General features: G+C 31.7%; 1 pseudogene; it reads left to right on the top strand.

Moving 5' to 3' along the window:
- The first annotated feature begins 6,421 nt into the window (after positions 1–6,421).
- On the top strand, positions 6,422–8,122 carry LOC145642094 (zinc finger CCCH domain-containing protein 23 pseudogene; annotated as a pseudogene).
- The last annotated feature ends 17,488 nt before the right edge of the window (positions 8,123–25,610 follow it).

Below are 25,610 nucleotides of genomic sequence, written 5' to 3'. Positions count from 1 at the left end.
ATTATACGAGTAAGTTTTTTATTTTTTGGGGGGTAACAGGCGTTTGTAATTAATCCTTGTTTCCCTTTTTCGGCCTCTTGAGATAATTGGCTTTTAGCTTAACTTGTCTTATTCAATAGCTCAAATTTTTTTAAAGGGAAGATCAATTCATTAATAAAAAGTCATACTGTATCTATAAAATAGATCAGAAACAATTAATATAATGGTTTTTTATTATTTTTATTTTTATTATTTTTTTTACGAGAGAAAATTGAATCAAATAACAATTCTAATTCTGTACAACTACGATCGTGAGTGAGTATTGACATTGATGAATACCCTGATCACTTGAATTGTTGTCCTCTGAAGCCTTCTTCTACAAGGGGACCTTGCGATATTGGGTAGTTTTTGAATTGACTAAAACCTTATTCGACTAATTGTAGTCGTTGATCTAACAACTGGTTCAACGTCGTACAAACCACAACCAACAAATTAGAAACTCCGATGGCTAAAGAGAAATCATTTATACACCGATCAAGACCATCATAATGATGAAGTTTATTATTATAAGCGATTAAAAAAGGATTTTTGGAACTTACCACTAATCAAGGAACTAGTGATAGCTCCTACAAATAATCACGAGGGAGACGGGGATGGAGATTTTTTAAAAACACTCTTGGAAATTGTATAAAATTAGGAATTCATGACAAAAACACGCGTAGATCAGTGTAATTAGTGTGAATTTGTCATGTTTTTCTAAATTTAAACAGTTTTCAAGAGTATTTTTAATGCTTATATGTAGCCCTAAGGGCTATGTATAGCATTTTCCTTTATTTTTTTGGGGGGGTAACAGGCGTTTGTAATTAATCCTTGTTTCCCTTTTTCGTCCTCTTGAGATAATTGGCTTTTAGCTTAACTTGTCTTATTCAATACACATACACTAGTAGAATAAACTTGATGGGCAGCCACAAATGGCAAGCGGTTATTGAATTCCGCTTGCCAAAATGTAAATGGCAAGCGGTTTAGGATGAACCGCTTGTCAAAATGTCAATGGCAAGCGGTTTTGGATGAACCGCTTACCAAAATGTAAATGGCAAGCGGTTTGAGCATTGAACCGCTTGCCATTTGGTAAAAAAAAACCCTAGAAAGGTGAAACCCAGCTCACGGCCTCATCTTCTCTCTCCTCCGTCCCCTTTCCCCTCATTTTCACGCTCTCTCTCCTCTGATCTATCCCCTTATTTTTTCTCTCTCCTCTCATTTTCACGTTCTCTCTCCTCTTTCTCCCCTCCATTACGCCTCAGTTCTTTCTCCTCTATCTCCCCTCCATCCTTTATCTTCTTCTCTTATCTCCTTTCTCAGCCTCCCTTCTTTCCTTTCTCACGCCTCACCACAACGAAGAACGACGGACACATATCTCACGCCTCACCACAACGAAGAACGCCGAACGACGAACGCCTCAGTACCCAACGACGAGAATGAAGAAAACGTTTGGGTTCAGTTTTCCGGCTCGACGTTAGGGTTCAGATCGTTGCTTCTCAAGTCATATCTCACTTGATTTTCTGGTATTTCATTAAATTTTTAGCTAATTTTCGAGTTTTTGCATATATTATGTTTGTGTATAATTTAAGATCTAAACCCGGTATGTTTGTGTATAATTTTTGAGTTTTTAGCTTTAAAATTTTGTTGTTTATAATTTAAGATCTGAACCCGGTATGTTTGTGTATAATTTTCGAGTTTTTAGCTTTAAAATTTTGTTGTTCATAATTTAAGATCTGATTTTTTTTTTTTTTTTTTTTTTTACACAAAAGATCTGAAATTAAGTTAATAATTATTGTTGTTTATTTTTTCAATTTATTGTTTGGCAGATACGGTGAATCGGGATAGGGTGGTGGTGGTAATACGGGTTAAGGTGGTTGGTGGTGGCGGCTGGTGGTGTGCACGGCTGGCCTGGTGAACAAGAGCAGCATCAATTTTATTTTGCTTGTTTTTTTTTTTTTTTTTTTTTTTTTTTTTTTTTTTATGAAAATGTAATATTACAACAATTAATTAATAAAAATATTAATGTTTTTGCATATATTATGTTTGTGTTTCAATTTAATTGAAAAAACTAAAAAAAAAAAAAATAAAATTTTATACCCATAATGGGCAGCGGTTTGGCGCCAAAACCGCTGCCCTTTCACTACAAATGGCAAGCGGTTCTGAACCGCTTGCCATTTAAAAGGCTAATGGCAAGCCCCCCAATGGCATGCGGTTCAAAACCGCTTGCCATTTAAAAGGCTAATGGCAAGCCCCCCAATGGCATGCGGTTCAAAACCGCTTCCCATTAGGGAGTTTGAACCGCTTGCCATTATGTTTATTCTACTAGTGATAGCTCAAATTTTTTTTTAAAGGGAAGATCAATTCATTAATAATAATTCATACTGTAACTATAAAATAGATCAAAAACAATTAATATAATGATTTTTTATTTTTTTTTTTACGAGAGAAAATTGAATCAAATAACAATTCTAATTCTGTAGAACTACGATCGTGAGTGAGTATTGACATTGATGAATACCCTCATCACTTGATTTGTTGTCCTCTGCAGCCTTCTTCTACAAGGGGACCTTGCGATATTTGGTAGTTTTTGAATTGACTAAAACCTTATTCGACTAATTGTAGTTGTTGATCTAACAACTGGTTCAACGTCGTACAAACCACTACCAGCAAATTAGAAACTCCGATGGCTAAAGAGAAATCATTTATACACCGATCAAGACCATCATAATGATGAGGTCTATTATTATAAGCGATTAAAAAGGGATTTTTGGGACTTACCACTAACCTAGGAACTAGTGATAGCTCCTACAAATAATCACGAGGGAGATGGGGATGGATAACCCTAGCAAAAATTAGGAAACACCCTCCCAAGGAGAAAAGAGGAAACAAATATTATTAGAGACTATTATACCTCTAAAAATATTTTATTTACATATTTACCCCTTTTAGAAGTATGACAACACGTTTATAATTATATGATAAATTTCAAAACAATATGAAATGGGCCTGGGCAACCCGAATAAGGAGGAGGAGAGTTTTGTTTACAAACAAGGCTTTGGAGCTTCCATACTAAAACCAATTGGCAATAGTAGGAGTTACTCCTCTACCTTATAAAGTGAAACCACCTCTCCTCTTTCTCCAATGTGGGACACTCACAAGTGATACACATTGGGTTCCAACACTCCCCCTCACTTGTGAGTGTCCTTAGAATTAGAGCACACCAGAAGGTACAATATAAATCCTCTTTGGGAATGAACATCCAATAGAGGCCCCTTAACCAGTGGCTTGACAAATATTATATTATATCTAAAATAAGTGAAAAATAGGGTAAACAAAATATGTCATTATCTTGTCACAATTTATCTTTGGAACTTCGTTTTTTTTTTTTTTCTCACGATTTTTCAATTAGTATTATGAAGAATAAATAGAGACGGGAGCAATATATAAGGCCACAACAGTACATCACTCGTCCATTCATCCAGTCTGTACTTGATTAATATGTGTGATCTTGTCTTTTACAAACCACTCTTAATTTATTAGCTAGGACACTAAACTCAATCAGTCACTTTTCATAAACAAGCATATTTCTTGTCTTTTTGGGTGATGCTCAAATATTGATCTAGGCTTAGCTAGTATAGTTTGAACTTTGAAGGTTATTAGTATTGCTAGTGCTCAATGGTCAAGACTTACAATCAAATTCTATCCATATCATAATTATGTAAGGATTTGGTCATATTTAATGAAATGAGTTGAATTGAACTGATTGGAGTTGAACGGAATTAAATTGAACTAAACTGAAATGAAATTAGGCTGAAGTGAAGGCCCTAATTCTAATTATGTATTGGTACTTATTAGTTTCCATTCATACACTTTAAAGAACTAGAACTAGAACTAGAACAAATTGGTACCTGTTATTTTCCATTCATACACTTTAAAGAACTAGAACTAGAACTAGAACAAATTGGTACCTATTATTTTCCATTCATACACTTTAAGGAACTAGAACAAATTATTCTTTATGTATTACACATTTGTTTAGCTTAATATTTATCAGTTATTAATTATTGCTAAAACTATGAGTCTGCTCTCATTAACTGAACTGAGTTGAACTGAATTGAACTAAACTTAGCTGAAATGAATATTTTATGAGAGAAGGAAATTAAAAGTTCAACTGAACTGAACCGAAACTAATCTGATTAGAACAGGACCTATATTACTATTATTAATTTATTATTGATTTTATTATTTCCATCAATATTAAAAATAAATATTACCTCTTTCACACATTATTTGTAACGATTAACATAAAGTATAGGTAAAAAATCCTAATCAATGCAAATAATACGAAACAGAAGGAATAATACCGAGTAATTTTGATGTTAGAAAATGGTAAATTACTTAAATTTTTCTCCAAGGAACCAGTGAAGTGGCATGTATTTGGATCATCTATTGGCGGAGGGGAAACTGAAGCGTGACGGGCGGTTAGCTATTGAGTTAGGTGAACGTCATTCAGATGGGCTGTTTATGGGGTTTTCAAAATTCTCGTTGATTCGATATTAATGCGCTTTGTACGGGGTGGACCCCACGTGGTTACATGGCCTTTTACCACCTTGTTTATGGTACCATTTTTGGGTCCCACTTTTTTTTTTGGACCTAAAATATCCATATCCCTTTAAAACTTGCGTTTTGTTTGCATGCTACGTTTTTTAAGATAAGGTAAATAAAATTTATGAGTATATATATTTTTCCCATTAAAAATTGAAAATTTCCCCACTATCATTTTCCTTTTGGATGGATTACTATTAGGAGTATTTTAGAGCATAACTAGGTTAGTTCCCGTGCCATGCACGGAACTTTTCAATAATTGATTTTAAAAACATGACAAAAATATTATTTGTTGATTTAATATTCACATTTTATTATTTAAGCCCGTAGCTTCTATTACATGGTTAAAAAATTAAGAAATTAATATATAATTTTTTTTGTAATAAACGTATATAATTTATAATATGTCTTTCATTCCTTAAAAAAATTGTCCACCTCCACATGTCACAAATTACTTGTATGTTAAGAATATTATTTTTAATTTTTTTTGCTTAACTTATTAGTTGTCAATATTTTTTTTTTGGAAAGCTAAATCAAATATTCTACTGTAGTATATTTCATATGTAATTATTGCTTATATGTAGAAAGATTTTTTCCTTATAAATAAATAAATAAAATAAAAAGATAAGGGACACACCAGGAAATGACACGTGTCATTGCTGGTGTGTCTTTTAGTATATAAGTATATTGATAATACTTTTCAAAACATAGATGATGTTTTGATTTTTTTTGGACTTTTTTTTTTATACAAAATTGTATTCGTACTAGTTAAATATTTCAAAAAATGGCAAGGAATAATCATAATAATAATGACGTTGATGCGTAGAAAATTATTATCACAAATTATATGTCCAATAAAAAAATGTCCAATCAATATAGAAATTTTTTTATACCAAATATAATATCGAATGGATTTAAATCTACAGTATTTGGTTTTTTTTTGGAAAAATACTTCAATTGTACTACCTAAACGACTTGAGCTAGTGTTTGTCCGATACAGATTAATCACCTACGAGTATAACTTGTTGAAACAATAGAAATAAAAATAATTACAAACTTTGAAAAAATGCATAAAAATGAGGTACATGCAACAAATCTATCTATCAATCCGATCACTTATATCACTACCAATATATCTATATGAATATTGATTCTTTCTACAAAATTAGACATCTAAAAATGGAAAAAGATATTATACTCATAATACCCAAGAATACCATTCTTTTCTTATTTGCTTTCTCGTATCAATTTAAAGCCATTTTCGATTTATTCCACGTGATCCTTTATAGTCATACACACCTATCTCATACGATTTACTTTGCTTATACTAACTATGTTTTACTATGTTTAGAACTTGACTCGATTCCATCGATCAATTACGATATCAAAAGATTTTTCCGTCACAAAAATACCTTAATCTCTCTCCGTCCACATCATAATGAGTTGTACGAATGGTGAGAAATAAAGAACCCAAAAACATCCCTCTTTGTCACCCCACCCACCCACCAACCCATAACCCATGCCCAAACCCATAACCCGTTACCATCAACCAAACACAACCTTAAGGACACAGAAAATGAAAGGTCGGCTGTTGGTGACATAATTTAGCGTGACAGACAACCCATCTTTTATTTTTAACCTTATTTTATTTAACATTCCTATTCACCCTAGTAGAACCCAATAGATTTTCTCCATAATTAAACTAACCCTAGTTAAAATATAACCTAATCTAACCTAACCACAGTTAATTCCATTTCCCACGTCTACTTATAGCAGTTGTTTTGGATATCTCTTTCCTTCCCATATTATATTTTCACCACTAACCCACCTTCATTTGTCTGTCTGTCTTAAGAGAGAGAAACTCACAAGATTTCATTTTTTTTTAGAGAGAGAAACACACTAAACAAATCAAATACTGGGTTTGAAATGATGATGATCCATCGCCAACATCCGACGGTCGATATTCCTCAATGGGACCCACCTTATGAAGATCCAACGACCCCCATTTTCTCCCCTCAAACAAACGATTACTTTGCTGCTTTGAAGAGGTATTTACCGTCTTCTGAGTTTGATGACTCGGACACTGAGTCGAGTGATCTCCCCTTTGACTCGTTTACATGCGACAACTTCCGAATGTACGAGTTTAAGGTACGGAAGTGCGTACGTGGCAGGTCACATGACTGGACTGAGTGTCCGTACGCTCACCCGGGTGAGAAGGCTCGTCGGAGGGATCCACGGAAGTACCATTACTCCGGCACGGCGTGCCCGGAGTTCCGCCGTGGGAGTTGCCGGAAAGGTGACTCGTGCGAGTACGCGCACGGGGTGTTTGAGTGTTGGCTGCACCCCGCACGGTACAGGACTCAGCCGTGCAAAGATGGGCCCCACTGTAAACGCCGTGTTTGCTTCTTCGCTCACTCGCCCGAGCAGTTGCGTGTCCTTCCTTCGCTCTCCGAGTCACCCCGCCGACTCGGAGGTGGTGACACGTGTAAGGGGTTTGTCGGGTATTCGCCGACATCGGTGTTTGACTCGTTTCCCGACTCGCCGCCGTTGTCTCCGTCAGTGAGTGAGCTTGCTAGTGCTATGAGAGGGTTACAGTTGGGTAAGCTTGGGATGGGCTTGAACCCAAACCCGAGTCCGAACCCAAACGCAGGCCCAAGGAATGTTTGGGGGGTTCAGATGGGGTGTTCTTCGCCGAGAAGTCCAAGAGGGTTTATGGGAAGTGGGCTTTGTGGTGGGTCAAGTGGGCCGACAACTCCGAATAGATCTGGGCTTGGGCTATTTGACCCGTTTGAAGTGGGTTTTGAAGAGGAGATTCCAATGGAAAGAGTTGAATCAGGGAAAGATTTGAGGGCAAGGATGTATGCAAAGCTGAGTAAGGAGAACTCGCTGGATTGTGACCGAGTTAACTCAGTGAGTTCTGGGCCTGATTTTGGGTGGGTTTCTGATCTAATCAAGTGAGGGTATTTTCGGTAATTCATGATTGTGAATAGGATGATGATGAAGACGAATTTCAACTTTTTCTAGTGTAAATATTGTTTGGAAAAAAAAATATATTTGAGGAAAAAAAAATTTAAGAGGTGAAATTACTAAAATGTCTCCTATTTTGAGGGATGCTTTTTTGGAGGCATTTGGTTGACGGGGTAAAAATGGAAATTGCAAAAAAAAAAAAAAAAAAAAAAAGAAGAATGTACAGATGGCGAAGATCTATTAGTGATTGGATGATTTGGAAGTATTAAGATGTTTATCTACTTTTATTTTTCTTTTTTTAATTTTAAATTTTTTTTGGAGGGTAGTAGGAATTTGTATTTTGAATGCACTTCTGTTCATTGTTATTGTTCTATGGCCTATATTATGATGTTAATTATGGTTATGGGTCTAATTTCGAGATTATTGATTTTCTGATGATTATGAAAAATATTACTGTACTCCGTAGTATTATGTAATTAGAGCGTTTTATCTTGGTTTCTATCAATGTGAATTGTTAAAATTTATGTTATTAGCGCTTTTCTTGTTATTCTATTCAATGTCATCCAAGATTAATTAAATTTGTTACTTGGCCACATTTTGATACGAGTATTATAAAGATTAAACTGATAAAGAACTTTGAAAAAGACGTTGATTCTTTAAAAATAACTTCAAATTTAATGTTGTACTATTTGATTTAGTAACTGATGCAGTAACTTGATATCCTTACCAGTAAATAATAAATACTCTAGTTTATACAAGAGTAAATATTTTAAGCAAGGGGTCATATGATATGGTTTATGATTTAATATCGGACTTACATTGTGTGTTTTAGTTTGATTGATTATATAAAATTTGGAATGATTATCATTACTCCGATATTTTCAAGAGTCAAATTTTCCCAATCGCAATCAATAAGAGATGCACTTAGGTTACACTCTTCACTTAATTGTTCCAATTTTATGAGCATATGAAGTCAAACTAAGATTGTTTTTGATCTTATCTTGACCAATTTGTTAGACTTATGCAAACTGTTGCCTTAAAGGCTTAAAGCCAATAAGCTACTCAATGTAGGCCATTTAGTTAATACAATCATAATAGCTAATTAGCCCCACAAATTTTGGCATTTGATCTTATCTTAAGCAAAATTCAGCTTATTATACTTTTATTCTAAGAGCAATTCAGCAATTGACCAGTGTTAGTTTCTACAGCCAATTTTCACATATCTTGCTACATAATTAGATTGAGAAAATAGAAATAAATAAATAAATAAATAAATAAATAATTGAATTGTCTTTTGAAATATTTAATTTGAGGTACATGATATGTAATTTTTATTCTATTGCCCTCACTAGTTCTATCTAAGGAGTCAGAAACATACCCTTTGATATTCAGTTATCCACCAATCCACTTTATTTTTATTTTTATTTTTATTTAAATATTCTTCATATTTCTAGATTGGTATACCACTTTTATGCTTCACAAATCTCATTCATCACGCTATTTTTTTTTTTTTTTTTTTGTTAATTATCTCCTATTTTTCCTTGATTTATTTTCCTAACCTCTAAATGGAGATATCAAAAGAAAATTAAGAAGCTATGATTCAAAAAAAAAAAAAAAAAAAAAAAAAAGGAAAATTAAGAAGCATAAGTATTATGTATGCTTTTCTTTTCATTTTTAAAAATAGCGTCAAGGTTGGTAAACATTTATTGTTCGGATCGAGTTTGTACCACAATGTATGTGTTTATACCTAATTGTTGGCTATCGTTTTAGAGCAAATCTAACCTTCTTATGAAAGAGTGGGTAGGATTTTTGAGCTATTTAAAACACTTTTATACCTCTTAGGAACTGTGATGAACCTTAAACTCACTTTGGATGATGAAATTCACTCGACCTTTATTATTTGTGGGTTTTAATTTAACTCTTCTAGTTCTATCCCTTCCATTCTATTTTAGCAATATCCAATACTTGAAGTGGTCTTCAACTAACCTTACTTTAGCGATACTATGATTTCATTGACTTATTATTAATCAGATAATAATTTGATGTGTTTAAATTAATATTGGATGCCAATCAATTTCATGGTATCCGGTTCTAAAAACATCCACTATCATTATAATTATGTATCTTTAATTATATCAAGCTAATCAACCTTGATGAAAACAAAAGCATACTTAAAGTCTTTGCATGCTCTTGGACATATGCATATGCTCTTAAGAAATTTAATTAATTAAACTAACTAGGATTAAACAATAATTTAATTAAAGATTGATCTAATAATTATGTTTATTGGGTGATAGAAACTTTGGATTATCATTGTGACGTGGAATTAGAAAAAAATTACTCGTGGTCCTAATCAATTATCCTCAAAATAAGGTAACATTATTTTTTGCAACAATTTTCCTCATCCACTTGCTACTAAAGAGATGACTTTATTAAGTAGTTTATTATAATCATAATTACCTAACCTAAATGTAGTGCTAATTAAATTCTATTGATAAGACAGGATATAGTCAAGGGATTGTGACAACGTGGGTCCTCTTACAAAATCTAGGGATTTTAGTTTACTTGTTTGTGGTTCTCCTTTTTTTATTTAATAGAAAAGGTTATTACTCCCTCCATCCCATAATATAGTTTTTGTTTGTATTTTTTCACATGTATTAAAAAAATAGGAGGAGAAAGATAATAAAGTACAATAATAAATGTAAAAAGTACAATCATAGACAAAAGTTAAAGAGAGAAAATAGAAATTCAAGGATAAATTAGGAAGTACGGAGTACAATAAATAAAGTTAAAAAAAATAAGGGTATAATAATCTTTATATATTATTCAAAGTTAGAAAAAGGAACAGTATTTTAGTTCTTCAAAATAGAAAATGCGGAAAATCTTTAATTTAATTTAAGAAATAGGAGTAGGAACTATTTTATGGGACGGATGGAGTATATTTTAATTAAAATTTTTTTTTAATTTAATTTAATTAAAAAAAATCATCTAAGGAATAGGGAGAGAGTTTGGTAAAGTAGGGTGTATAAAGAGGAGACATAAAAAGAAAATAAATTTTAAAAAATTAAAATGGGGGACAAAGAACCATGGGATACTTAGTTTGGGGATAAATTTATTCCCTTTTTCAACTAAAAAAAGGAACTATACGACATAATGGATATTTTTGATGTATAAGATCATAAATAGTTAAAAAATACGGAAAAGCTAGGAAGAAGGAATCAAAATAAGTATAGTTAAATCTTATGTACGTGATGAGAATTATGAGATGGATCTTCTCACGTGAATGTAGATAGCTTGTTGAACGAGTGAGTATATAATGATGTGGCAATGGTGCTCTTGTAACTCGGATCAAGTAATTGGATATGAGTTGATTGTCTAGGTTCATGCTAAGTGTAAAAATAAACAGATTTAATGTTTGAGTAGTGATTTGACGGACATAAAAATAGGGATTAAAAGGTGACTTAGAGCCTGTTCATATTTATTGAAGTGAGCTGAGCTAGCTGAAAGTAATCTGAAGTAAACAGGCCCTTACATGAAATTAAATCAAATTTCAAATGAACTTATTATTGTAAAGCTTGGACTTTAAGTGCTAATAACATGTCAACATTGTCAATTTAAATATGAGGTACTTCAATGATAAATATGAAGCACGAATTTGTAAGTTAATACATAAAAGGAATTGACTGTAAAAGTCATGATTAATTTTATCCAAACTTACACCATATAACTTTGTATGATAACCTAAGCACTTTGTTACATGTTGGACACCAATGGACAATGGTAGTTTAACTACCCGAGTTACTTGAGGGTTTACTCGGTCTAGGGTTACTCAAAATATTCGATCAGGGGCCGGGTTATTCGAGTTACTTAGTCAAGGGTTACTTGAAGGTTTCGATCAGGGGTTACTCGAATTGTTCGATCAGAGGTTACTTGAGGGGTTTGGTCATGTGTTACTCGGTTAGGGGTTACTCGAGGGATTACTCATTCAGGAGTAACTTGAATAACCCTTGAATCCATGTAGAAAAATTCTGAAATTAAACTGAACATGAATTGCACTAATCGTTGGTTGATTTAGTCATGTATGATATTAAATGTTTATTTATAGCCTTCGTGACTACATACATATTATCATTACCTTTAAAGAAAGCTCACTTGGTCAGTTGGTTAGTTGTAACATTAAACTATGAGCAAGATGATGAGACCAACAAAAACAAAAAAAAAACTCATGCTTTAAAATAAGTTTAATTGATTTAATACTAGATGAAATCTCTACCTTATAAAAAGTGGAAGATAACTCTTAACAATAGTGTTCTACCAAATATACCCTCAAAAATATGTACAAAAATGTGTATTTACTTTTTTACCCTTATTAATATGTTTACTCTCATTAATATATTTAATGTTTTTTTTTATTAAACCTATCATCAATTAATATAATTTTTTTTTTTTTTTTTTTTTTTTTTTTTTTTTTTTTAACAATGTTTTTTTTTTTTTTTTTTTTATATATAATAAAAATATGCTAATGCTTTATACTTCATATGTTATTATTATTTAAAAAGAAAAAAAAATTGTGTCTATTTTCACTCCTACGTGGTTACTCTTCTTATTTGCAATCTTGTCGTCATTTAATTGCAACTATTGTTAAGGTTTATTAGTTTTAAAATCTAAACTGGTTGATGACACATAAACAACAATATGGAATTTGAATGAGATTCATATTAAAAAGTGATATTTGAGTAGATGTTATCAAGAAGTATAAAACATTATGGAATTTGAATGAGATTCATATTAAAAAGTGATATTTGAGCAAATGTTAACAAGAGCTATAAAAAACTTAAAAATCCAAAAATCAAGGGAAATCAATGATAGGAAAAAAAAATTGGTATTAATTAATCATGGAGAGAATTTAAGAGGAAAAATATAACTAAGTGAAGTACTTACATTATTAAGTTTTTAGCTACAATAATGAATATTTCATATTTTAAAACTTGTATGACTAATTAAGGGTCTGTTCTCATTGACTGAACTCAGCTGAACTGAACTGAACTGAACTGAATTGAGCTGAACTGAACTGAGTTGAACTGAACTGAGCTGAACTGAACTGAACTGAAATGAATATTTTATAAGAGAAGGAAATTAGGAGCTGAACTGAACTGAACTGAGCTGAAATGAACTGAACTGAACTAAACTGAACTGAACCGAGCTGAACTGAACTGAACTGAACTGAATTTCAACGTAAGAGAACATACCCTAAAGCTAACAAAAAAATTCATTTGAAGAAAATACACTAGGTATTATTGAAACATGCAAATCAATTAAGAGTTCTAAACTGACAATTATCGACTTGTCGCTTAAATTATGAAGGGATCGGATGCAAATCAATTAAATATTATTTAATAATAATTTTGAAATTTGAGGGTTTTAAAAACTAATTGTCATAAAAGATTTTGATGGCTTTCTTATAGCCAGTTAGCCACCACATAGGCACATAAACGAAATAATACGTATTAAAAATACCAGATCTACCAGTCAAACCAAAGATGTAAATACACTATGTATACAACTTCTCTGCAAGAGCTAGCCCATTGCGCGCACAACACGCGTAGGCCACCCTAGTATGAGTAAAAATAAGCCAGTATTAGAATAATCGGCTGATTCTCAACCCACACAAAAAAACTAAATGACAGGTATATCAAAATAAAACTTGATTTCAATTATCGTTACACATACACTTACACCTTAGCTTGTATAGTTGTATCACAATTCACAACCATCATATAATTAAAAACACAATCGATCAAGAACTAATAATAGATTAATTTGATTACACGGTAAGTACATAAGCCATGCCATTTGGAACAAATCTTGGCCTTACAAATACCTAAAATAAAACTCCAAATAATTGGTAACTAAGTTCATTCCACTTGGCTTTCCCTTGTTATTCCAACAAACAAAGGCGCCAACAATAAATCTGACATGCATTATTCCAAATATTATTTTGCATTATTGGTATGTTACAAATGCATGCATGCACATGTAATATAGCCTTTATATAATCAAGCGAAAACTATATAATATAAAGTTTTAGATATTTATTTATGTAAGTGCCCTGGAATTTAGGATAGTGATAGTGAGTGACCATTACTAGAACACAGGAAATTCATTGACCCATGGTTTGTGGTTGTACTAATTATCAAAATATGTAACATTGAAGGTTGAAAAGTTAGTGAAATAACCCCACATTAAATTCAAGATTCATGAACCTCATTTAACGTACTATATATGCTTCAAGTATTATATTGCAACTTGCACAACTTGGTCTAAACTGCATGCACGTCTGAATGGACAAGGGAACATTCTAGAGTTATGGGACTCATGGCTGTTTGGTTAATTATATGATTCGAAAATTTCTTATGTGTCGATGTCAACTAGTTAGATTAGTTGAGAAAGACTAATGTGATGTTTTTATATTTCCAGGGTTTGTAATTCTACGTATATAAATCTCACTATTTATGTTTCTTTTTGGGCTAATATTGAATTTCATCATATTTAATAATGAGTTTGAGCCAAGCCGGTTAGTTAATGAAAAGGAAATAGACTATTTACAGATTTATAATAGGCTCAATCTTGAAATCAATTGGTGATTACATAGTAGGCTTATTAACTCTCAGACTCCCATATTCACATCAGACATCTCTCACATGAAGGTTGTTCATGAGATCTCAACACTCCCTGTCTCTGCTCTCAAGTAAATTGTCCAAAATGTAGATTGTACAAATATACCCAATTGGGCCCTAAGGCTAGAATATACCAAAACAACAAATTAAGCAACAAAATTAAATGGAAATATTGTATAACTTCTAGTTATAGTATTAAAGTGCTTTTGTTTTATTTTTCAAGTAAAGAGTGCATTGCAATACATACTAATACTCATGTTTGGTTCACATAAAAAACATCAATTTTTATATGTGTTTGATAACACCATTTGAGCGAGGTTATTTATAAGGGGTTACTTATTTTTAGGGTTATAGCACCCCCTGAGCCCCTGACCGACTGCATAGTTAACCCATGACATACTGAGTAGACCCCGAATAAATAATCTCTGAAAAAGTAATCTCTATAAGTAACTCCGATCACACGATATGACCATCCATAAAAAAAAAATTCCAAAAAAGCAAAGCATGTACAGTTTATGTAAAGGCAAAAAAAGGAACTAATCAAAAGCCTCAGTATTTACATGTTGTGGGCTGTTGTACGTATTTATCAAAGTTTCATTAAAGATTATGAAGGATCATCAATTATACATTATAGAAACTTTTCATTTTTCAACAATAATGACGATATTTAGATTATGGGTTTTGTCAATTAAGCTAATCCATAGGTTTTAATTATAGTCCTAATAGAGGGTTTAAGTGTTTAGATATGAGGTTGAAAATTTAAAATATACTCAGTATTATTATTTCGTATTCAAGTAATAAACATAGAAAAATCAACAAGAATAAATAATTGACCGTTGTAAGTAGCATATAAGACTATGGTGTTAATTGTCAAAGGAATTGGTCAAGAACTAATTCTTATAGCTAGTCCAAAACTTGCGACAAATTACAAGACACCATTTCAAAAACTAATTAACTTAAAGACCAAGTTTCTAATTGAAGTCCTTTGTCCAAAACCACAAACAATCAATTTCAGACATTAACTTCAATACGACTGAGTATGTAGCGAACCAAAAATACAAAATAGAATAATTAAGACACGGTTTCATCATATAGTTGTTGAAAAAAAACTTAATCAATTAACATATACACGTTGTTAAAAAAAAATAAGCACGTCTACGTGGATACAATCTAGAGGTGTCAAAACCACACCTAGAAGAAGGCATGGGCCGTGCCGGTCCGCGGGCGGCACAAGCTCGGCACGAGATTGGCCCAACACGGCACGAGCCCGCCAGCAGCACGACACGACATGGTGACCGAGGAGAGGACTGTGAACACGATTTTAAGAATCCGGCACAAGCACGACACGAATCCCCGGGCGATACAGTAGTTTGGCCCGCTAGAACGGCACGCCAGGCACAACCATAAAATAACATAAATAATAAAGAATTATAATAATAAAAATAAGAATAATTTTATTAATAATAAAAAACATAAACATAAATTAATAAAATTATTTAAATATTAACATATGGATTTTAAAATATATTATGGACAATCTGGTGCCCGGCACGGCACGACACACCAGGCATGTGGGCCGGACTGTGCCGTGGGCTGGGTTGTGCTAAATGGTGGTCCGACACGGCACATTGCCCACCTCTAACCACACCCGTCCCGAAAATATTTGATTCAGATTTCAACTCGCGTGGACATAATAATTTAACATGATTTAACTTAAAAAATTGACCCGATTCGATCAGATCAGATACAGTCCAATCTCATTAGAACCAATCTAAACATCCAAAGTGACACCTCTAGATACACATAGCTATTACTGTATTACAAGAACTTTCAGTGTCTTATTATTTGTACACTAGTCTAGTACGGATTACGAACTTACAAATGGGACTAAAGTAGACAAAATAAATGTACCCCACCAGTAACATCCTAACATAATTCCAACTTTAATTTTTGGTTGAGATTCATGCATATTGAAATTCAGATATTTGGTAACTTTGGTACATACCTTGCTCACTTGAATTTTTCTGACAATAATATTTGGAATTGCAGTTATCTTCAATCTGGTCCTAACTCTTTTTTATCAATTCGTTGCATTTGTCCATATTGTATTGCTTTATTTATATGAATCTCAAGAAACTTGTGAACCTCATCTTTATGACAACTTTTATTCATGTAGTCCCATACATGATATGTATGAATTCATTGTAGTGTAAGATTCAAACAATCAAATTAAACTAGAAGAAAATTTTGGTTGATTTGCTGCTAAGCTAGCATAAAAACTTTGATCCTCGTGACTACAAAATAGTATTTTTATCCGTTGATTTGCAACTATCTTAGTATATACAATTTGATTATTATAAGATACCATTTACATTTAGTAGGTTGTATTTCAAATATTACCTATACTAGGTTAGTCGTGCGATGCACGATTTAATATTTATTTTCCTTATTTATTTGTATGTAATACATATTTAAGAAAAACACTCATGAATCGTGTGTCTTCTTATTAGATGAAATTGAGCTATAACGAAAGATATGATGTTAAATATAGAGTATTATAATCACATATTATACTATATGCTTTGTAATTTAAATAAAATTTAAAACTTATTTATAAGATGTTAGCATTAATTTGCTGGTTTATCTTTCATTAATTTTTTTTAAGAACTAATAAGGAATAAAAACACCAAAAACAACACTATAAATGTATAAAGTAGGAGGAGATAAAATGTTTATAGAAAAATGAAATATTTTAGCCACTAACTTTTAATTTTAATCCATGGAAAAATTATGTAGTTAGTCAATTTTAGCATAAAAAGTTTTAGAAATGTGCAATTAATGTACTAATTCAAAACATTTTTTTTTTATTTATAAAAAAAAAAATAATGTTACCAAAATTTTGGAGGGAAAATTTTGTATCTCCAAAATTTTGTATGAGAAGTTGACACTTGTAAATGAAGATGTCAGCGGTTATTTCTTTAGTTATATTTATAGATTTCTTAATGATAACCTTTTTTTTTTTTACACTTCTTAATGATAACCTGAATTAAGATTTGTAGATTAAGATGATATTGGTATAGTGTGATGTAAGTTTTCAACTGTAAAGATAACAAAGGTATAAGTTTAACTTAGTTTCTTAAAATGACCCTTATGATATGTGACATATAATTATGCAATGGTCTCAATAATTCCCCCCATCCGGCCGTCCCCCTCTTTTGTTGAGAATCGTAACTCTCATAAAGGTAGATGGAGTAAATGAGATATGATTTTAAATCTTAGATACCATGTCTAAAATTTTAACCAACTAAATAAGTTAACATTTATAGTCTACACTCAGTAATTTTTTGCGAACTAAGAAAACAAGAGACAGCAAAATTTTGTACTTAGTAGCCAATGTAGCCTTCTTTGATAGACTTCAATTTTCTGTCATTAAAGGCAGCACAATGCACAAAGAAGAACCAAAAAAAAAAAAAAAAGGGTGGGCTGTCCATAACTAGGCGAAGTTCAATGGCCCCTAACACTTTGGAGCAGTCGAAGCCCAATACTTTTCCACCTAGTTTGGGCTTATTACTTTGGAACTTTGACTGGGCTAGTTTCTTCACATGTGAAAAATTGCACAATACTGGCCGATTAATGTTTTGTTTTTGAACTAGCCCACTTATCCTACTTCATTATTACGAAGTATAAATATAAGAAGCCCAATAAGAGCCCACTTTACCTCTCTTTTTTCAAGGCTTGCTTTTCTTTCTATAATTGTTTGTTTATAAAAATATACCTTTTTTTTTCATAAACCAATAAAAATGAACCTTATATATATATATATATATTTTTGGTGAAAGAGAGGGGCAAGCCCCTAAACAGAACAAACACACCAACTAGAAAATAAACAAACGAAAAACAAACAAAGCAAAAACGTAAAAAAGCAAACTAAAGCTAACAAAATGTCATAAGGGCACAACTATCCAATCTTATTATTCGGACCATACGAGGCAAAGCAACACCCCCCAAGTCCTCCAATAAAACGGTTCGAAGATTCCTTGGGACCGCTTCAAAGAGGATGAACTTTTGCGTTGCATTCACACCATAATTTGCTAGCCAATCCGCCGCACGATTAGCTTCTCGAAAACAATGTGAGATGACAACTTCCCAATCTCGGTTAGAAATCAGGGCTTTGCACCTTATATGATACAACTTTGAGCTATTAGTCTATTACCTTAGTAAAAATATTTTATCTCTCTTCAAAAAAAAAAAAAAACAAAAATAAAATAAAATTATAGCCTTGGACAATAACTCTCACGTCACAGAATGACTAGTAACAACACTAACAAACTCTCCTAAAGAATCGATACACCCAATTGCGACTTTGTGAGGGAAGAAAGCATTGGTTGAAACTTTTTACTTCCTTCCTTTCATAAAATTTGTATCACTTTGACTATAAAAATTGCAACACTTTGACTAAAATCTAAGAGCTTTATAGGCAAAGTGATACAATTTTTATGAAAAAAGAAAGAAGTAAAAAGTAGCATTTAAAGGCGCACCCATTCCACAAGATTGAAATCGTTGGCTACTAATAAAATTTAGCCGAGTTCTTAGTCTTCTTATTACTATTTCTAGTAGTTTTCTACATCCTCTAAATATATAACTCAAACAAGATAGTCAATTATTCATATTTCTCGAAAACTTTACCCAAATGAGCTAACTTGACATCTATATTGTACGAGTACTCTAAGATACTTAAACCCCTTGGCGCACATACTTGATAATCACACTAAATTGATGTTATACATACTCGATATAGCATATATATGATGATTAATCTTAGACGATACCCTTTTTCCTTTTTAACTATTCATGACTCTTTACTATTACTAAGGGAAATTAAAAGAAAAAAAAAAAAAAAGGAGAATAAGCATTCAATAATCTGAAGTCACTTTGTTACTCAACTCCAGCAATAGAATTGCCTTCTCACAGCATCATGACTTTGTGATGGTGTTGTTTTGCTAAATTTGAGATAAAACTACAATTGAGCAAACATTTAAACAGGAAATAAAGCTATTTGTAGTATTTGGTCCCCTATGGATTTAAACTTTGGTTGTTCTTGGAATATACAAGAAATGGGAAAAGCTACAAGTAACTAGTTTGTCCAAATAGTTTATGTGGTTAATTATTTAATTAATTTATGACTATTCATATATGTCGGTGCATCGTATCTAAATAGAGAAATAATTCTTGTATACTTTTTTTGTTTCATAATACATGTAACATAATTTTTTGTCACACAATTTTATAAAAAGATTAGATTAGAATTAACAATAGCTTAATCAAATTTATTTAACTTAATCATATATTCCTGGGCCTCAACCATCAGCTTAAGCTTTTGGTTGAGATAGCCCTCTAACATGGTATCAGAGCCAGCATGACAGAAAGGTCACGGATTCGAATCTCATCCGCTCCTCTTTCAAAGTGGAATTAATATCCACATTTCAAGCCCAAAGGGCCTTTCATGTGAGGGGGAGTGATATAGTATAAAACATATTCCTGGGCCTCAACCATCAGTTTAAGTTTTTGGTTGAAATGGTCCTCTAACATGTATAATATACCGATACTGTATGATATTATGTTATCCGTTTACTCCCTCAGTGTTTAAATAAATGAAACGTTTCTTTTTTTAGTAACTTTTCTTTATATTTAATAATATTCCTTTGATTTTTAAATAATATTATACTAAGTAACTAATAGTCCCTACAAAACCGCTTACTCTCTTATGTTATACCCACTATCTATTACTGAGTATTTTAATAAATTCAATCTACTTTTCTAAAACTCTATAAAAGTCAAAATGTTTTATTTATTTAAATACGGAGGAAGTATCTTATTCAACTTCTTCCTCAAATTTAAGAAATTGTGTTACAAATAAAAGAAAAAGTATGAGGCAAAGAATATGGAGTTGTGATTGTTCAATAAGTACCTTTTGTACTCCGTACCTTAAGTTTGTAGTTAAAAGCTAATAAGAAACTTAAATAAAGCTGCAACCTCAAAAGTCAAAAGTTCGATTTAATCTTTCATTGACAAGAAAAAGTCCAACTAAAAAAAGTTCATTTGTAATGTTTGACTCGATGCCATTGTGAATGATATCATTTATACTTTATACAAGTACTTCGTATGAAAAACATTACTCGTAACAATTGTCATACTTTTATGAGTTTGTCATATCAATAGAATGCCACTTGAATTTTTCACGACTTGTCAAATGACAAATTAACTATTTTTCTTAAATTAATTATGCAACAGTTGTAGATATATGTACCAATTGATTGGCATGATGGTGGTTTTACTTGTATAAGAGAGACCACTAAATGAACTATAGGATCCTCAATAAATTGAATGCCTCGTTTTATAAACTATATTTTCAAATTTCTGAATTTAATTGAACTCATTAAAAATAATGCGAACATATTATAACTTTAACTTAGGGCCTGTTCTCATTGACTGAACTCAGCTGAACTGAACTGAACTGAGCTGAGCTGAACTGAACTGAACTGAAATTAATATTTTATAAGAGAAGGAAATTAGGAGTTGAACTGAGCTGAACTGAACTGAATTTCAACGTAAGAGAACAGGCCCTTAGGCAATTCTTATTTCTTTGCTTTTCTAGACTTATTTGTCTTAAATTTATCAACTCTTATCTAAATTTAATTTTACTAAAATAAGTGACAATATGTCCAATGTTAATAATAATTAGTCATCATACAATATCTCCAAGATGTAGTAATATTAAATTAACAAGGACAATTTACAAGTAGGTTTGTTAACGGTGGATGATGTATGCAGGTTCATAATCTTGGCAGAACAAGCACTAGTAATCTGTTTTTTTTTAGGGAGCGGTGTTGTTATCTAAGAGTAATTAATGTTTGTATTAAGAATTAACTTATTAATTTCATAAAACAAGGTCGTCTCATGGGTCAGAAATTAGTTCATGCAAAGTGTAATAATATTTTGTCTTAGAGCCAAAATGCACAATTTTATCAAAGAATGATAGAATGAATGATATAATATTGTATGGTTCACTTTGATTGGGTATGTGATACTGAATAGCCCTAACAATAGCTAATAGCTATTATCATTGAGGGCTATATCTTATTACGGAGTACTGCGTTAGGTGATGGGTGATTTTAAAATTTTCAATGACTTTGGACCGAGTTGATTCTAAAAATTTCAATGATCGACCTTGCATTAGGTAAGAATTTGATTACATACAATTTGTAAATGGAAATCCATTTGTAAGTAGGCAACCTCTTCACTGTACGGGGTATTAGTTATAATAACTCTTTCTTCCACGTGGGAAAATATGTGTTTTTTTAACCCTTTCTTTTGACATATGAGTTCATTTGATTATTATTAAGAGATCACTTCTTTACCATGTGAGATAAAAGAGTGTTAATAGATTAGATTAATTAACAAGTGAGTTTAGAATACTTGTGCAACATTATATTACAGAACAAAGCTTTTTAACGCTTCACATTATTTTTGTTGAACTGGAACTATATTTATTGAACTGAAATTATTTTTACTGAGCAGAAATTAATTTGCTGAACTAAAATTATTTATACTAATTCATTATTATATTTTTTCTTTAAGTTACTGATTTTTACTCAACTGAATTTAATTTTACTGAATATTACTTTTAAAGATAAATTGAACATGGTCTAAAAAAGATGACTGACGTATAAAAACAGTGGAAAATTCTCTTATATTCAAATTATTTACCGTTGTAACTTTCAACTCGTATATTTATATGTAATAATAAGACTTTCTTTGCGAGACTCTTGTAGACTTGTAAGAGCCAATATATCCAAAATTATAAGAAGTACTTAAGGCAATATGTACATGGGCCATGGCCTTACGGGCCTGTTCTGATTAACTGAACTGAGCTGAGCTGAACTGAACTAAACTTATTGGAGTTGAATTGAACTGAACTATACTAAACTGAATATTTTATGAGAGAAGGAAATTAAGAATTAAATTGAAGTGGATTGAACTGAACTTATTAAAGCTGAACTGAACTGATAAGCCAAAGAGAACAGGCCCGTAATGCGTAGTCCATATTAGATCTATATTAAGCAAAATTTCAAGTTATTAGTACTGCTAATTCTCTAAATATTCAACATTGTAGTTCTTAATTTCTTATGCCACCTGTGACCGTCACCACCAAGATCTTGTGGTACATATTCCCTCTCAAATCTCAATAGTAAAGGTATCTTTTTCTCATATATTTTCGGTGTAGTTTGAAGAGTAAAATGTTACTCCTAGCAATATAGGTTGCAAATGTTTGATTATTACTCTGTAATATACTTCCTCCGTTCTAATAATATTGTAACAACTGAACTTTTGCATTAGACATCATGCTTGTTTGACCATATATTATGACTTTTACGTAAAATAAAATATAGTCACGTGTGATCTTGTTTGATTCGTCTCGTAAAATACTATTACAATATCAACTTTTTATAATTTACTTACATAGAATGATGAATATTTAATATATAAAATGTGCTAAAAATGCGTAATTTTATACTTGTTGTAATATTTATAAAACAGAGAAAATAATTATTTAATTGTTAAAAAGCACAAAAAATGGTAAGAATATTGAAATTTCGTTGTGCTCCTACACAACAAAATGGACCGTTACAAATTTGGTGAGCCGCTCACCAGAATTTCACATGTACTTTTATTCGGGATTTGTGCTGTCAATTACACTACAGTACTTCTTTCGACTGTTTCGAGTAGTCTACACTGCTAACCTCTTGTTAATAATGTGTAAATCATTAGTCAAAAGAAGGGCATTTATCAATCACTAATTTAAGAGTTTGCTTACGGAGTGTATTATTGGCTTGTGATGAGGGTGCTTACAATGCAAGTTGAGTTCATGTAGCTTGGCTCAGCTCGACTCGAGTCACTAATATATTAAGTCGGTTTTAAATGAGTTGAGTATGCTTTGATTGAGCTTTGACCTAGTGATTTGACTGAATGATCAATCTCAATATATAATACTATCCATATCATAAAGGATATATATGTGATTTCTAGTCTTTAATACTCCGTAATATGGAGTATTTGATAATGAATTTTTACGAGCTTTCTGTTGGTTTTCAACAAACTTATATTTTAGGTAGCTAGTTCAACTAAACTCCACGACATTTTGATTTGAGCCTTTCAATGAGCTGAGTTTGAGTAACATGCATGCGAGATATCTCGTCTCATAAGCATCAAGAGCCCTAGTTACTCGTTGTTATTTAAAGGTTTCTCATTAATAGGTGATATTATTATCCGCGAACCAATCAAAGATGGAATTTTTAGAACCAATTTTTCCTATATATTATTGATTTCTATTAGATTAAATAGCTTTCCAATACACAATAAAGCAAAGTCAAAACTCAAAGTGTAATAAAAATGGGAATTGAAGAATGATCAATCCAAAATTTATTAATGATTTCTACATGCATATTGATTTTCTTGCATGTTCACTTAACTTATGAATAAAGTACTCGGTGGCGGATCTTGACAAAAATATAAAAGGGGCCGGGATAGAGTATAAAACATATTCCTGGGCCTCAACCATAAGCTTAAGCTTTTGGTTGAGATGGTCCGTTAACATGGTATCGGAGCCAGCGTGACACAAAGGTCATGGGTTCGAATTTCATCCGCCCCTCCTTCAAAGAGTATAAAACATATTCCTGGGCATCAACCATCAGTTTAAATTTACAACAATTTACCAGGGCCGGACTCCAAATAACCTTGGTGGAAGGTCTCCCTCTAATAATTATTACATTCTATGATTAACATTATTAGAGATTTATTAAAGAGCTAGAGATATTAAGACCCTGAATTGAAATTCCTTTTTTAAAAAATTCTCATACTAAAGTTTGAACTTTTTAAAAATATCAACCATGCATCATACTTGTATCTATACATGACATAAAGAAATGTTGCATGAAAGGAAACAGGAAATAGGGCAATTTCTCCTTTAGAGAACAAACCACTTTAAAAGCGATCTTATATAAAAACCGAAAGAAGGTATATCTTGCTCTTATCCTAAAGTGTATGCAATGTCATGGTGAGATGAGCACATAACAAGTTAACAACCTAGTCTACTTGTCTAAATCATTTACCCATCTAAATAAACGCATGTATTCATGTATATATGCAACCCCATAAAGAATATGCATTTCATTATTATTACACCGCCTTATCTTTATACTTATTATTTCGTTTATTCTACTTGATGAATATGTATAATAATACATATATTCAAGAAAAAAATATAGTCTCGTGGATTTTTATAACTTTTCTCATAGTATATCTTCAAAATATCAAAGTGTATGTCAATTTTTAATTTATTTATTATAAATTTTACTTATTGAAAATTAGTATATTAATGATTGGTTTTATGAAGAGACAAACATGAATGATACAAAACTATTTCAAATTTTAAAAAATGGAGAATAGACATATAATTATTAATTCCGACAATAACAAATTCATACACACAACATAGTAGCAAGTGACAATATGACATTAGTCACATTACCAAAGATTTCAGGGAGATTGGTCGGTGCTTTAGCTTTATCTTAGGATGCCAAGAACTTTGTCCACGAGGAAGATAGTCATCTAAAAAAAAAACTGCCCTTCGAAGATGTTTGCAAACATCTTAAGATTTAAGGATAAATCTGTAAAAGAATGACAAGTGTATATTTGTTATACGTTTATGCTATTAATCAATGGCAACATTTCAATCCATCTTAAGCAAAATATGCCATTATTTTGGGAGAATTTCTTTTTTATAATATTTGAGACAATTTGGAAAGGCTAAAATTATATATTGAGCATTGGATCACCACACCCTAGCTAATAGAAAAGGAAAACAAACTAGACACAAACTAACCATTAATATAGGTAATGTGTTTTCATAGTAAGCCTGTGTATCATTATTCTATAATTAAAAGTAAATAATAGTCTATCAAAAAATCTAATCATACACCAACACTAAGTACTTGTATTATGGGGAAAGAGACCTCCCGATGTAGTGACCTAGGAGAGGTTTGATTCTCAATAGTGACAAACTGACAAATCCCTCCCCATACCCCCGGTCATTATAAACCATGTTTTCGTGATTAGTATGTTTATTACGGAGTGTACAATAATAACATGCTCCAACGGTACTATAAAATTGTAATCTATGATTTTTAAAAAAAATTATTTAAAATAATTGACGTGACTATTAATTACAGATAAATCAATAAAGTACATCAACAAAATCATGATATCCTCACCCTCAAGGCCTCC

This window comes from Chenopodium album, chromosome 8 (assembly GCF_948465745.1).
Source record: "Chenopodium album chromosome 8, dcCheAlbu1.1, whole genome shotgun sequence".
Taxonomy (NCBI): Eukaryota; Viridiplantae; Streptophyta; class Magnoliopsida; order Caryophyllales; family Amaranthaceae; genus Chenopodium; species Chenopodium album.
This window is presented reverse-complemented; position numbering and strand designations above follow the sequence as displayed.